The sequence below is a fragment of the Hyperolius riggenbachi genome, chromosome 5 (assembly GCF_040937935.1).
Source record: "Hyperolius riggenbachi isolate aHypRig1 chromosome 5, aHypRig1.pri, whole genome shotgun sequence".
In the NCBI taxonomy this organism is placed as follows: domain Eukaryota; kingdom Metazoa; phylum Chordata; class Amphibia; order Anura; family Hyperoliidae; genus Hyperolius; species Hyperolius riggenbachi.
In genome coordinates, this window is record NC_090650.1 from 175098343 (window position 1) to 175111814 (window position 13472).

The 13472-nt window shown below is 43.8% G+C and overlaps 1 protein-coding gene across 10 annotated transcripts in view; it reads right to left on the reverse strand.

Annotated features, from left to right (window-relative positions):
- Positions 1 to 13472, reverse strand: part of CTNND2 (catenin delta 2) — a 2713436-nt gene that overhangs the window by 347032 nt on the left and 2352932 nt on the right. The window lies entirely within an intron of this gene.

Below are 13472 nucleotides of genomic sequence, written 5' to 3' on the forward strand. Positions count from 1 at the left end.
TCCTGCCAGATAGGAAGGTCTGAAACCAGCTAAGAACAGTACCCCTTAGGCCACAGTAATTCTTCAGTCGCTGGATTAGTATTTCATGGTCCACAGTATCAAATGCTGCTGACAAGTCAAGAAGAATCAGAACTGGGCACATATACCCCCTGGCTACATATACTGGGCACATATACCCCCTGGCTACATATACTGGGCACATATACACCCTGGCTACATATACTGGGCACATATACACCCTGGCTACATATACTGGGCACATATACACCCTGGCTACATATACTGGGCACATATACCCCCTGGCTACATATACTGGGCACATATACACCCTGGCTACATATACTGGGCACAAATACACCCTGGCTACATATACTGGGCACATATACACCCTGGCTACATATACTGGGCACCAATAAACCCTGGCTACATATACTGGGCACATATACACCCTGGCTACATATACTGGGCACATATACACCCTGGCTACATATATTGGGCACATATACACCCTGGCTACATATACTGGGCACATATACACCCTGGCTACATATACTGGGGACAACTGGCTGTCATTATGTGCATTTACTGGTGAAAAGCTGTCTCTTATTATGTGCATTTACTGGTGAAAAGCTGTCTCTTATTATGTGCATTTACTGGTGAAAAGCTGTCTCTTATGTGCACTTAGTGGTGAAAAGCTGTCTCTTATTATGTGCATTTAGTGGTGAGAAGATGTCTCTTATGTGCATTTAGTGGTGAAAAGATGTCTCTTATGTGCATTTAGTGGTGAAAAGCTTTCTCTTATGTGCATTTAGTGGTGAAAAGCTGTCTCTTATTATGTGCATTTAGTGGTGAAAAGCTGTCTCTTATTATGTGCATTTAGTGGTGAAAAGCTGTCTCTTATCATGTGCATTTAGTGGTGAAAAGCTGTCTCTTATTATGTGCATTTAGTGGTGAAAAGCTGTCTCTTATTATGTGCATTTACTGGTGAAAAGCTGTCTCTTATTATGTGCATTTACTGGTGAAAAGCTGTCTCTCATGTGCATTTACTGGGGAAACAGTGTCTCTCATTATGTGCATTTACTTCATATTTTTTTATGTAACTACATTAGCTGGTATAACTACATTACAGTTAGCCCCACCCACGGGCAGGGTATATGAGGGATATATTTATTAAAAAATATAAGGGCTTCGATATTAAAAAAAAAAAATCTTCAAAAAACTTTATAGTAGGCGTGACTTGGGGGTGTGGTTAGGGTGTGTGTTGGGGGTGTGGTTAGGGGTGTGGCCTGGGTCCCGATTTCTAATTTTAAAATGTTGGGAGGTATGAGCTCCTGTAGTTAGACTTGTGATGCTTAACTCCTCCTACTCTGCTGTGAGGAGCCATTTTATGCCAGTACATGATTGTATGCAGAAGTCTCTCTGTACCTGGTCAAAGTATCGTCTTTTACCTATTGAATTGTTCACTTACAAGATCTGGAGTGTGAAAGCACAGATCCAAGTCTGCAGTCTAGTGACACAGGAAAGAGACTCACTAAGCCAACTTGGAAGGTGAAAGAAAATCTAGAAAGTTCTAGGCAAAGTCTCTCATCAAAAGTTACAACTTCCTGGGAAGAAGTGCTGACTCACTCTAATTCAAGAAATTTTAAATTAGGATGATACCATTTATTGGCTAACTACAAATGAATAAGAATAAACAAGCTTTCGGCCTTGCAGCCTTCGTCAGGTTTACATCCTGTTAGCTTGCAAGCTGGTGGTACAGACAGCTTATATACATGCAACATCAAAAGGGAAAACAGATATTTGTTTCAAGCATAAATACGTCATTAAGATGCCTTAATATAAACAGACCATCTAAATGGGGTAAGATAAGGATCCTTGTTTACTCTATTGCTCACAGACCTGGTATTAGGATTGACCCAGAGGTATCGTAAATTCTTAGTTCACAAGTTCAGCTAGAGTGGCTGAGACAGTTCATATATCATCAATCTCATACCAATATAGAAAGTTGTTGTCCTTATTCAAACCCTTCTGCACAGCTTTGAACCAATTTATAAATTTTGTTTCTGCTATTAATCGGTCATTTGACGTTTTGAAGCCGCCCTTCAGGGCAGTGACACGAAGATCCTCCATGCTGTGTCCGTTGGACCGAAAGTGTGTAGCAACTGGGAGTCCAGATTTGGTATCATTAATAGTGTGCCTGTGTCCATTCATACGTTTGCACAGTGTTTGTCCAGTTTCTCCCACGTACATAACATTGGGGCATTTAGCACACATGATCAGATATACCAGATTGGTGGACCCACAGGAAAATTTACCTTGTACTCTGTACTCCTGTTGTGAACCTGGTATCGTTAGCCTGTCAGTGGAGTAAATGTGTCTGCAGGTCCCACATATTTTTTGTCGGCAGGGTGATCTTCCGGTTTGTTGAGGCCTATTCAAAGAGCTCCTGACAATCATCTGTTTTAGATTTTGTGGTTGCCGATATGACAAGAGTGGAGGTTTAGGGAATATTGTTCTCAGTCTGTGATCCTTGTGTAAAATGGGATGAAGTTCCTTAGCAATCCTCCTTAAGATTTCCAGGTGTGGGTTGTAGGTGACAACCAAAGGGACACGTTCCTCTTTCTGGTTTTGCTTATATTTCAGGAGTTCAGTCCTGGGGATGTTGCTGGCTTTCCTGATTTGGGCCTCAGCCATGGGAGGACTGTAACCTTGGAACTTCATCCCATTTTACACAAGGATCACAGACTGAGAACGATATTCCCTAAACCTCCAATATTTACATGCACTGAGGAATATCAAATTGAAAAAAGATTGAAGATTTAAGCTGAAACTCAAATCGCTAGGAATATCAAATCTAACCCAAAGAAGTTTTACAAGTACATCAACACTAAAAAAAAGAAAGGTTGACTGTATCGGACTCCTAAAGGATGAGGGTGGGAACTCAATGGTGGATGACCAAGGTAAGGCAGAGTTTTTAAACGCTTTCTTTGCTTCTGTCTTCACAAGGGAAACATCACTGTTGCAAATTACAGATGCAGAAGAGTCTCAATCTTCCAATTGTAATATTAAATACTTAACGCAGGAAGAAGTAAAGGCAAGATGAAATAAATTAAAAATATACAAGGCATTTGGCCCGGATGGCATGCATCCTCGGGTCCTAAGGGAATTAAGTTCAGTTATAGATAAACCCCGTTATCTTATCTTTTGTGACTCTCTTTCAACTGGCAGAGTCCCAGTCGATTGGCGTACGGACCACGTTTTTCCATTATTTAAGAAGGGCAAAAAAATCAGATCCAGGAAATTATAGACCTGTAAGCTTAACATCAGTTGTATGCAAACTATTTGAGGGTTTACTAAGAGATACTATACATGACTTCATAGTAGAAAATAATCTTATTTCTCAGCATCAGCATGGGTTTACTAAAGACAGGTCCTGTTTGACTAACATGCTCAGCTTTTATGAGGTAGTGAACGCTAATTTGGATATTGGAAATGCTGTAGATGTGATATACTTGGACTTTGCTAAGGCCTTTGACACTGTTCCCCACAAAAGTCTGGTGCAAAAGTTGAGGATGCAAGGACTGGGGAAGAGTCTGTGTGCATGAATAGGGAACTGGCTAATGAACAGAAAACAAAATTGTGCAGAATCATCAACTCTCCTTGTACTCAGGTCCCCTTCTCCCTAAATGGCACTCAGAAACACAGGAACAACATAGCACAATCCAATTTTAGCTCAATGTAATGATCTGCGCTGCTGTCTGCACTGGCAGACAGCTGTTTGACCATTTTTTAGGTCTGAGTGTTGCAGGTCTGTGGAAAAGAGACCTGTCTTCACTCTGCAAGTTGCAGAGCTGCTGTTCTGGGGAGGAATTTGCATACACTTGTCATGCAAATTGCTTAGTTGCTTCCTTTGATGGCTTGCAGTATAAATACCATTTCTTCCCAGAATTCCCTGCTGGTCATACTGGTTTGTTTCTGCTTACTTACCTGGAGTGTCAGCCTTTGCAAATCGTTTGCTAAGATTATCTTAGAGTAATTCCTTGGGAGTGCACTAGGCATTCCTTCTAGCGTAGTCAGATTGTATTATCTGTTTTGCTTTGTACTGTTTATCTGTTGCGATTGTCTTGTCACCAGCGGGTGTCGACATTAAATCATACTATCTGTTGGGATCGCATTCGCCCTAGCGGTAGTGGCGGTGGTTCTTTCTGTCTTGGAGTGTAGGCCCGAGCTGCAGTTGCTACTGGCTACTCCTTCTGTCTGTCTTGTCTGGAGCGAACACTTGCTGTAGGCTCGGTGAGGCATCCATTTAGCAAGCGTTCACGTTCTCTTTTCGTTTTAGTGTTACATCGGTTAGTTAGGGTTGGCATGCTTTGTCGCTGTTGCTCTTTTCGCGCGGCGACCGCGCTTAGCGAGTGCGTTTGTTTTTTTCCTTGGCGTTCTGATCATTGTTATTTGCTGTGTCTTTCTTGCTACATTTGTGCTCTGTCTTACTCGGTCTTGTGTCACAATTGGCAATCGCCACTCTTGCGATTGCATTCCCACTGCGTTTCCGCTGTTGTGTGTTCGCCGTCGCCTGGTGGCGACTAGAGTGGTGGACACACATACATTCTGTGTCTCTGCTCACGTTCTCTCTACAGGTGCATAGCACCAAAGCTGGGTTCTGTCGTTTTATACGCTTGTGGAGGACTTCCGCAGTGTCAGCACACATCTTGTGCGCTGACCACGGAGAAAATTCCGCAATCGTTACACTTAGTACCCAAACACCACTAGTGCTACATGTGTAACTCCCATTAGTGTCCACACCACAGTGGTATAGGGAACAAAATGCATGCTCACCGACTCCACTGGCTGATCCTATGCTGGCCAGCTGTTATCGCTTTCTTGTGCACTTTAATCATCAGAGTGTAGAAAATATCTTTGAAACTCAAGAGACATGGCTAACATAGCGTAATTCTGTTTTAATGGGTTAAAAATACACAGTATTGCACTCACATGTGAATAAAATCAATGTGCATGTAATTATAGCAGGACGTCCTCACCACCGCCTTCCTCATTCAGCGTCTCCACACACCGTGCCTGAGGCCCCGCCCTACCAGTTTCGTCAAATGACCCATCAGGGGCATGTCCTCGGCCCGGTGTGGGGAAGTTATATCCAGGCCCTATGCAAATTACCTCCTGAGATTGGCTGTGTTTTCGCGGCTTTTATTAACTTCCACCACTGGACTCTAGCATCATGGTGTCCTATTGCAGACAGCTTTTTAATTTTTCATATTACTGCCGCTACGCGTAGGTTCCCCCTCAAACCCCACACAGTCAGCAAAACAAGTATTATTGTGTGTGTGATCCATACGTCACTCGCATGGACCACAACTTGCTGCCATAATCATTTGACGGGCCTGGAGGTATTGATTCATCATTATTTCAAATACATAAATCAACATCATAACCGTTCTTTACACATAATAATGAAAAGCATAACTAATACATATTAACAATTACTTGCAAAAATACTAAAATGTTAAAATATTAAAACTACACATTCACATTAATATAGCCTCTCTTATTGAACATTAGCATAGGAATGTCCATATTAAGTGCCCACATAACCCACCTCCTATCGTGCAAGCTATATGTTACACTTAGCCTAACCAGTCTTGTCAGCAACTAATACACATAGTGTATAATAACTAAGGACTCACTATTCCTCAAAAGATAACCCTACTTTGTCTCCCTATTGTAATATGTCCATCCCCTACCCAAACAGCAACATGATAGTATAATTCCTCAGGTGACAAACATGCCCCATCTTATAACCCCCAAAACGACTTAATTAAAGGACCCTTAACCCATATAGGTGATCAAAAAGTAAGATGTGTGCATCAGAGAATGGGATAACCCTGCTATTGTTATCATTAGGTAGGGCTCGTGTGTCACCCTAAGAACTGAACATATACAGTGGTGTGAAAAACTATTTGCCCCCTTCCTGATTTCTTATTCTTTTGCATGTTTGTCACACTTAAATGTTTCTGCTCATCAAAAACCGTTAACTATTATTCAAAGATAACATAATTGAACACAAAATGCAGTTTTAAATGATGGTTTTTATTATTTAGTGAGAAAAAAACCTCAAAACCTACATGGCCCTGTGTGAAAAAGAAATTGCCCCTGAACCTAATAATTGGTTGGGCCACCCTTAGCAGCAATAACTGCAATCAAGCATTTGCGATAACTTGCAACAAGTCTTTTACAGCGCTCTGGAGGAATTTTAGCCCACTCATCTTTGCAGAATTGTTGTAATTCAGCTTTATTTGAGAGTTTTCTAGCATGAACTGCCTTTTTAAGGTCATGCCACAACATCTCAATAGGATTCAGGTCAGGACTTTGATTAGGCCTCTCCAAAGTCTTCATTTTGTTTTTCTTCAGCCATTCAGAGGTGAATTTGCTGGTGTGTTTTGGGTCATTGTCCTGCTGCAGCACCCAAGATCGCTTCAGCTTGAGTTGACGAACAGATGGCCGGACATTCTCCTTCAGGATTTTTTGGCAGACAGTAGAATTCATGGTTCCATCTATCACAGCATACCTTCCAGGTCCTGAAGCAGCAAAACAACCCCAGACCATCACACTACCACCACCATATTTTACTGTTGGTAAGATGTTCTTCTGCTGAAATGCTGTGTTACTTCTACGTCAGATGTAACGGGATACGCACCTTCCAAAAAGTTCAACTTTTGTCACGTCGGTCCACAAGGTATTTTCCCAAAAGTCTTGGCAATAATTGAGATGGTTTTTTTAGCAAAATTGAGACGAGCCTTAATGTTCTTTTTGCTTAAAAGTGGTTTGCGCCTTGGATAGCTTCCATGCAGGCCGTTTTTGCCCAGTCTCTTTCTTATGGTGGAGTCGTGAACACAGACCTTAATTGAGGCAAGTGAGGCCTGCAGTTCTTTAGATGTTGTCCTGGGGTCTTTTGTGGCCTCTCGGATGAGTTTTCTCTGCGCTCTTGGGGTAATTTTGGTCGGCCGGCCACTCCTGGGAAGGTTCATCACTGTTCCATGTGTTTGCCATTTGTGGATAATGGCTCTCACTGTGGTTTGCTGGAGTCCCAAAGCTTTAGAAATGGCTTTATAACCTTTACCGGACTGATAGATTTCAATTACAGTACTTTTGTTCTCATTTGTTCCTGAATTTCTTTGGCTCTCGGCATGATGTCTAGCTTTTGAGGTGCTTTTGGTCTACTTCTCTGTGTCAGATAGCTCCTATTTAAGTGATTTCTTGATTGAAACAGGTGTGGCAGTAATCAGGCCTGGGGGTGACTACAGAAATTTAACTCAAGTGTAATAAACCACCTTTAAGTTATTTTTTAACAAGGGGGGGCAATCACTTTTTCACACAGGGCCATGTAGATTTGGAGTTTTTTTTTCCTCACTAAATAATAAAAACCATCATTTAAAACTGCATTTTGTGTTCAATTAGGTTATCTTTGACTAATAGTTAACGGTTTTTGATGAGCAGATACATTTAAGTGTGACAAACATGCAAAAGAATAAGAAGTCAGGAAGGGGGCAAATAGTTTTTCACACCACTGTATATGTATCTAAGTATTATACCAATATAATGTGATGAAAAACTCATTGGGGAGCTAATTTGAACCCTACCCCTGACTAAAACTAACAACACCCTATAGTGACCTTCTTAATCCCCCATTCCTAATACTGGCCTACCTAACTTGTCCTCTGTTTACATATATGAACCTATAAGAAGAACATGGTGTGGCTTTACCTAATGGGGCTGTAATAACCTAACAGGGCACTTAAACATTATTGCCTCCCTGACCCTAATCATCTGCTATAAAACAATTCAAATCCAGATCTACATTGAGCCCATTGGGTCTCATAGTGTTCATATTGAAAATCCACTTCGTTTCCAGCTTCGAAATTTCACAGATCTTGTGGCATCCCCGCCACCTATTGGTCAACTTTTGAATTGCACTGAAGTGCATAAATGCTGGATTGGACCCATGCACCTCCGCAAAGTGTCTTGAAACACTGTGACTTAGCAATCCTTTTTCTATATTCTTCACATGTTCATTGACCCTTGTTTTTAACATCCTCTTTGTCCATCCAATGTACTGGAGCCCACATCAGATAAGATATACCACATGGGTACTCCCACATGTGATAAACTCTTTAATAGGGAACCTCTCGCCAGTATATGTTAAGGTATTAGACTGTGACCTACTTGCTTGAGCTACTAGGCAGGGGTTGCACTGTCTACACGGGAAGAAACCTTTTGGCCCCAAATTCCCATCTGATTTTTTGTTTTAGGCTCGTCTATGCACGTTTTCATGAGACTCCTCTGTCAATTGTAATGGATAGTGGAGATGCCGCCGCAGCGGTGAGTGGCATGGTGGCTGTCTCCGCGTCTCAGCCGGCGGCCTCCACCGTGGGTAGTGTTTTGCCTGGTGTAGTGGATAGCGGAGATGCCGCCGCAGCAGGGAGTGGCATGGCGGCTGTCTCCGCGTCTCAGCCGGCGGCCTCCGCCGCGCTATTACATGGTGGTGTTTTGCCTGGTCCTTCAGTTGCACATAGACTGAGGGCTACGCGCGCGCGTGCCAGGCGACAGGACCTTTATGCGAATAGAAGGGGAGTCAGCTGATCAGCTGGTCAGCTGACTCCTGATTGGCTGAGTGACTGGGGCGGCGCTATGGGGCGCTCTCAGTATATATAGGACCTGCCTGTCAGTAGCTCCTCATCTGCTGTTGCAAATGCTACATGTTAGCACTCAGACCTAGTCAGATCCCAAAGTGTGCTAGAACCAGCAGGAGCTGGGGATCCACACTTAGTCAGATTCTGTTGATAGCTAAATTACTAATTGAATTGTATTATTTGTTATGACCTTCTGCTAGCCTTGAGTACTCTTCTGCCTACCGATTCTTTGCTTCTGCCTATCTGATCCTGTTGCCGACCTAGCCTGAACACTACTCTGATCTAGCCTTCTGTCTTTGTATCGTATCTGTCCGGTTGTTGCCAAATCTGCTTGTCTGACTTTCCTGCCCTCACCAGTGAACCTAGTCCCTGGTGAGGGATTCTCTGTACAGCTTAATCACCTGCTCCTCAGGTGACCAGTAGCTGCAGTACAGTCTGAATCACCTGCTCCTCAGGTGACCAGTAGCTGCAGTACAGTCTGAATCACCTGCTCCTCAGGTGACCAGTAGCTGCTATACTCTCTTAGTCACCTGCTCCTCAGATGATTAGGAGCTGCAGTACAGTGTTGCTCTCCTGCCCTTCAGGAGACCATCGGCTACAGTGTGGTCTGAATCACCCGCTCCACGGGTGATCAGTATATGTTGTATTACTGTTGCACCAAACACCTGTCTTTACATCTGGTTGTCCTGTGTCTCGCTATACTCGCATTATTGGTGATTCTGCAGATCACTACATAATCAGGTATAGCATCTGTATTATTGGTGATACTGCAGATCACCAATAATCAGAAAATCTGTTCTTGCTGACACCAATCGTTACAGAATAGCAGACCAAACATTATGGACGCACTGCGTAGTCAGGTTGAAGTCCTGACCACCGTGGTAAATAATCTTACCGGGGTGATTAATACCCAACAGACTCAGATCACTCAACTGTCTGGGACAGTACAGGTACTTCAAACGACTATTGATACAGTGCGATCCCCTTCAGTCACGGACCTTCGTATGTCCGTACCCGAAAAAAAAACCAGGGATATGTGAGGGAGCAGGCTGGAGTTGTACTTTGTACTGGTTGAACTCGATGAACATATGTCTTTTTTCAACCATAATAACTATGTAACTATGTAACTATGCATAGATCTGACTTCCAGAATTTCAGAAACCGTGTGCTATCCTATTTTGAGTTGAGGCCCAATCTGTCAGGATCTGAGAACCAGAGGGTAACATTTATAAAGACCTTTTTGTCAGGAGATTCACAAACATGGGCATATAGTCTTCACACAGGGCATGAGGCATTATCCTCAGTTCAGGAGTTTTTTAAGGCTATGGCCGTTATATACGATGATCCGGATATTGCTATCACGGCTGAGAGGAAACTAAAGAATCTCAGGCAGGGTCGTTATCCAGTAGAGGTTTATGCCGCAGAATTTAGTTTGCTTTATTAGACTGTTTCCTGTCAGGACTATCCGATGCAGTTTCTGATTTGATTGTAGGTCATCCTGAGCCTAAATCTTTAGATGAAGTAATTTCATTGGCAGTGCGGGTTGATCGCCGCCTTCACTATCAAAAGCAAACCCGTGGGAGAAATGCTATAAGATCTGTTTCCTATGCCTCTTTTCCACCCTCGTCACCTCAGGACGAACCGATGCAGATCGGTCAGTCCACGTTAACACAAGTGGAGAAGAATCGCAGAAGGTCAGAAAGACTCTGTCTATACTGTGGTGAGGAGGGTCACATTGTCCAGAATTGCCCTAAAAAGTTGGGAAACGCTGCCGCCTAGGTGTAGTCAGAGGTACCGTATTTTTCGGACTATAAGACACTCCGGACCATAACAAGTAGATGTACAGAGGCGCCAAAAGGATAAAATATGCTAAAATGTTTAAAATATTCGGGTGGCGGCGGTGGACCGGCCACTCAGAAATAGACTCGATGCTGTCGCTTAAGATAAAGACAATTTATTCACATACTCCATGAATAGAACCGCAACGCGTTTCACGGGTATATTCCCGCTTCCTCAGGCAATAAACAGACAGGAGTACACAGTACAGTCTCAAGGTCACGAATAGCGCCTCTGTCCTCTGTCGCAGAGGCGCTATTCGTGACCTTGAGACTGTACTGTGTACTCCTGTCTGTTTATTGCCTGAGGAAGCGGGAATATACCCGTGAAACGCGTTGCGGTTCTGTTCATGGAGTATGTGAATAAATTGTCTTTATCTTAAGCAACAGCATCGAGTCTATTTCTGAGTGGCCAGTCCACCGCCGCCACCCGAATATTTTAAACATTTTAGCATATTTTATCCTTTTGGCGCCTCTGTACATCTACTTGTCAAGATATCCACCCTTGGTGGTTGGAAGGGTGACAAACCCTCCTTTCCTTCTTCAGAGAGCGACATCTTAATCCTGAGTGGGGACAGGTCTAATCTCCCCACCTGCCTATATAGTGGTTGCCTAAACGGTAACCCATGTTTGTAAGTATAATACTTACTCCACACTAATTCTCCCTGATCCAATACATACTACACTATATTGGGCTCTCGGTTTCTCTGTTTTAACTCCGGACCATAAGACGCACCTGGATTTAGAGGACAAAAATCAGGGAAAAAAATACTAAACCTGGTGCGTCCATTAGAGTTGGGCCGAACCTCCGATTTTAGGTTCGCGAACCGGGTTCGCGAACTTTCGCGAAAGGTTCAGTTCGCGTTAAAGTTCGCGAACCGCAATAGACTTCAATGGGGATGCGAACTTTGAAAAAAAAAATTATGCTGGCCACAAAAGTGATGGAAAAGATGTTTCAAGGGGTCTAACACCTGGAGGGGGGCATGGCGGAGTGGGATACACGCCAAAAGTCCCCGGGAAAAATCTGGATTTGACGCAAAGCAGCGTTTTAAGGGCAGAAATCATATTGAATGCTAAATGACAGGCCTAAAGTGCTTTAAAACATCTTGCATGTGTATACATCAATCAGGTAGTGTAATTAAGGTACTGCTTCACACTGACACACCAAACTGTTCACTGAACAGAACAGGTATGCAGTGGCGGGTTCACTGAACAGAACAGGTATGCAGTGGCAGGTTCACTGAACAGAACAGGTATACAGTGGCGGGTTCACTGAACAGAACAGGTATGCAGTGGCGGGTTCACTGAACAGAACAGGTATACAGTGGCGGGTTCACTGAACAGAACAGGTATGCAGTGGCGGGTTCACTGAACAGTACAGGTATGCAGTGGCAGGTTCACTGAACAGGTATGCAGTGGTGGGTTCACAGAACAGGTATGCAGTGGTGGGTTCACAGAACAGGTATGCAGTGGTGGGTTCACAGAACAGGTATGCAGTGGTGGGTTCACAGAACAGGTATGCAGTGGTGAGTTCACAGAACAGGTATGCAGTGGTGGGTTCACAGAACAGGTATGCAGTGGTGGGTTCACAGTACAGGTATGCAGTGGTGGGTTCACAGAACAGGTATGCAGCCAGGTATACACTGAACAGAACAGGTATGCAGTGGCGGGTTTACTGAACAGTACAGGTATGCAGTGGCAGGTTCACTGAACAGGTATGCAGTGGTGGGTTCACAGAACAGGTATGCAGTGGTGGGTTCACAGAACAGGTATGCAGTGGTGGGTTCACAGAACAGGTATGCAGTGGTGGGTTCACAGAACAGGTATGCAGTGGTGAGTTCACAGAACAGGTATGCAGTGGTGGGTTCACAGAACAGGTATGCAGTGGTGGGTTCACAGTACAGGTATGCAGTGGTGGGTTCACAGAACAGGTATGCAGCCAGGGAAGAGCTAAGCCTAACTAATCTTTCCCTATGAGAGAGAGTGTGCAGCAGCTCGCCCTACTCTCACTAATGCAGGCACACGAGTGACCGTAATGGTCGCCGCTGCCTGCCTTTTAGTGGGGGGGAGTGGCTCCAGGGGCTAGTGTAGCCTAATTGGCTACACTGGGCCTGCTGACTGTGATGTAGAGGGTCAAAGTTGACCCTCATGGTGCATTATGGGGCGAACCGAACTTCCGCAAAAGTTCGCCTGCGGGACGCGAACGCGAACCACGGAAGTTCGCATGGAACCGTTCGCAGGCGAACCGTTCGGCCCAACTCTAGCGTCCATGGTATCTATCTAATTATATCTATCTATCAGCCTGTAAATGCATGATGGGCAGCAGATCTCTCGGCTGTGGTATGTTGGCTACTATGTGGTGGAGGTGGAACTGGTGAGCCTGCTGCAGGATGCCAAGGAGGTCCACACTGTACTTGTGGTGCCATTTCAGTCTGAAGGAAACATGTTACAGTAAATTGACCTGAACTTTTGCACAGGACAGGAGGAAAACTGAGATAAATGCACCCTGTATCTATTTAGAGTTTAGTATGTCTAATTTCCCCTAATTTGTGTCTAATCACAAATTGTAATCTGATCTCCCACCCCAGGTCAGCAGACTGCCATGGCAGATAAGCTCATTTGAAAGCACAGGATATTAACAATATGTGTGCTTCCATGAAAGCATGAAGTAGAAACAGTGCAGAGTTAATGCAGGATTTGTATCAGCTACAACAAAGAAATGTAAATCTGTAAAAGTTATTATGCTGTCGTGCATCTTTTAGAGCAGAGAGGAAGTTTTGAGTTCAGGTCCACTTGAGACAACAGTGCTGTTTAGCGCTGAGCTCATGGTATCGCACACCCCCATAATAGGATAAGCACGTACCAAGCTTATAACATAACCATTCTTATGTACAATAGTAATCACAAAACCTCAACTTGGCAAAAGGGCCGCGGC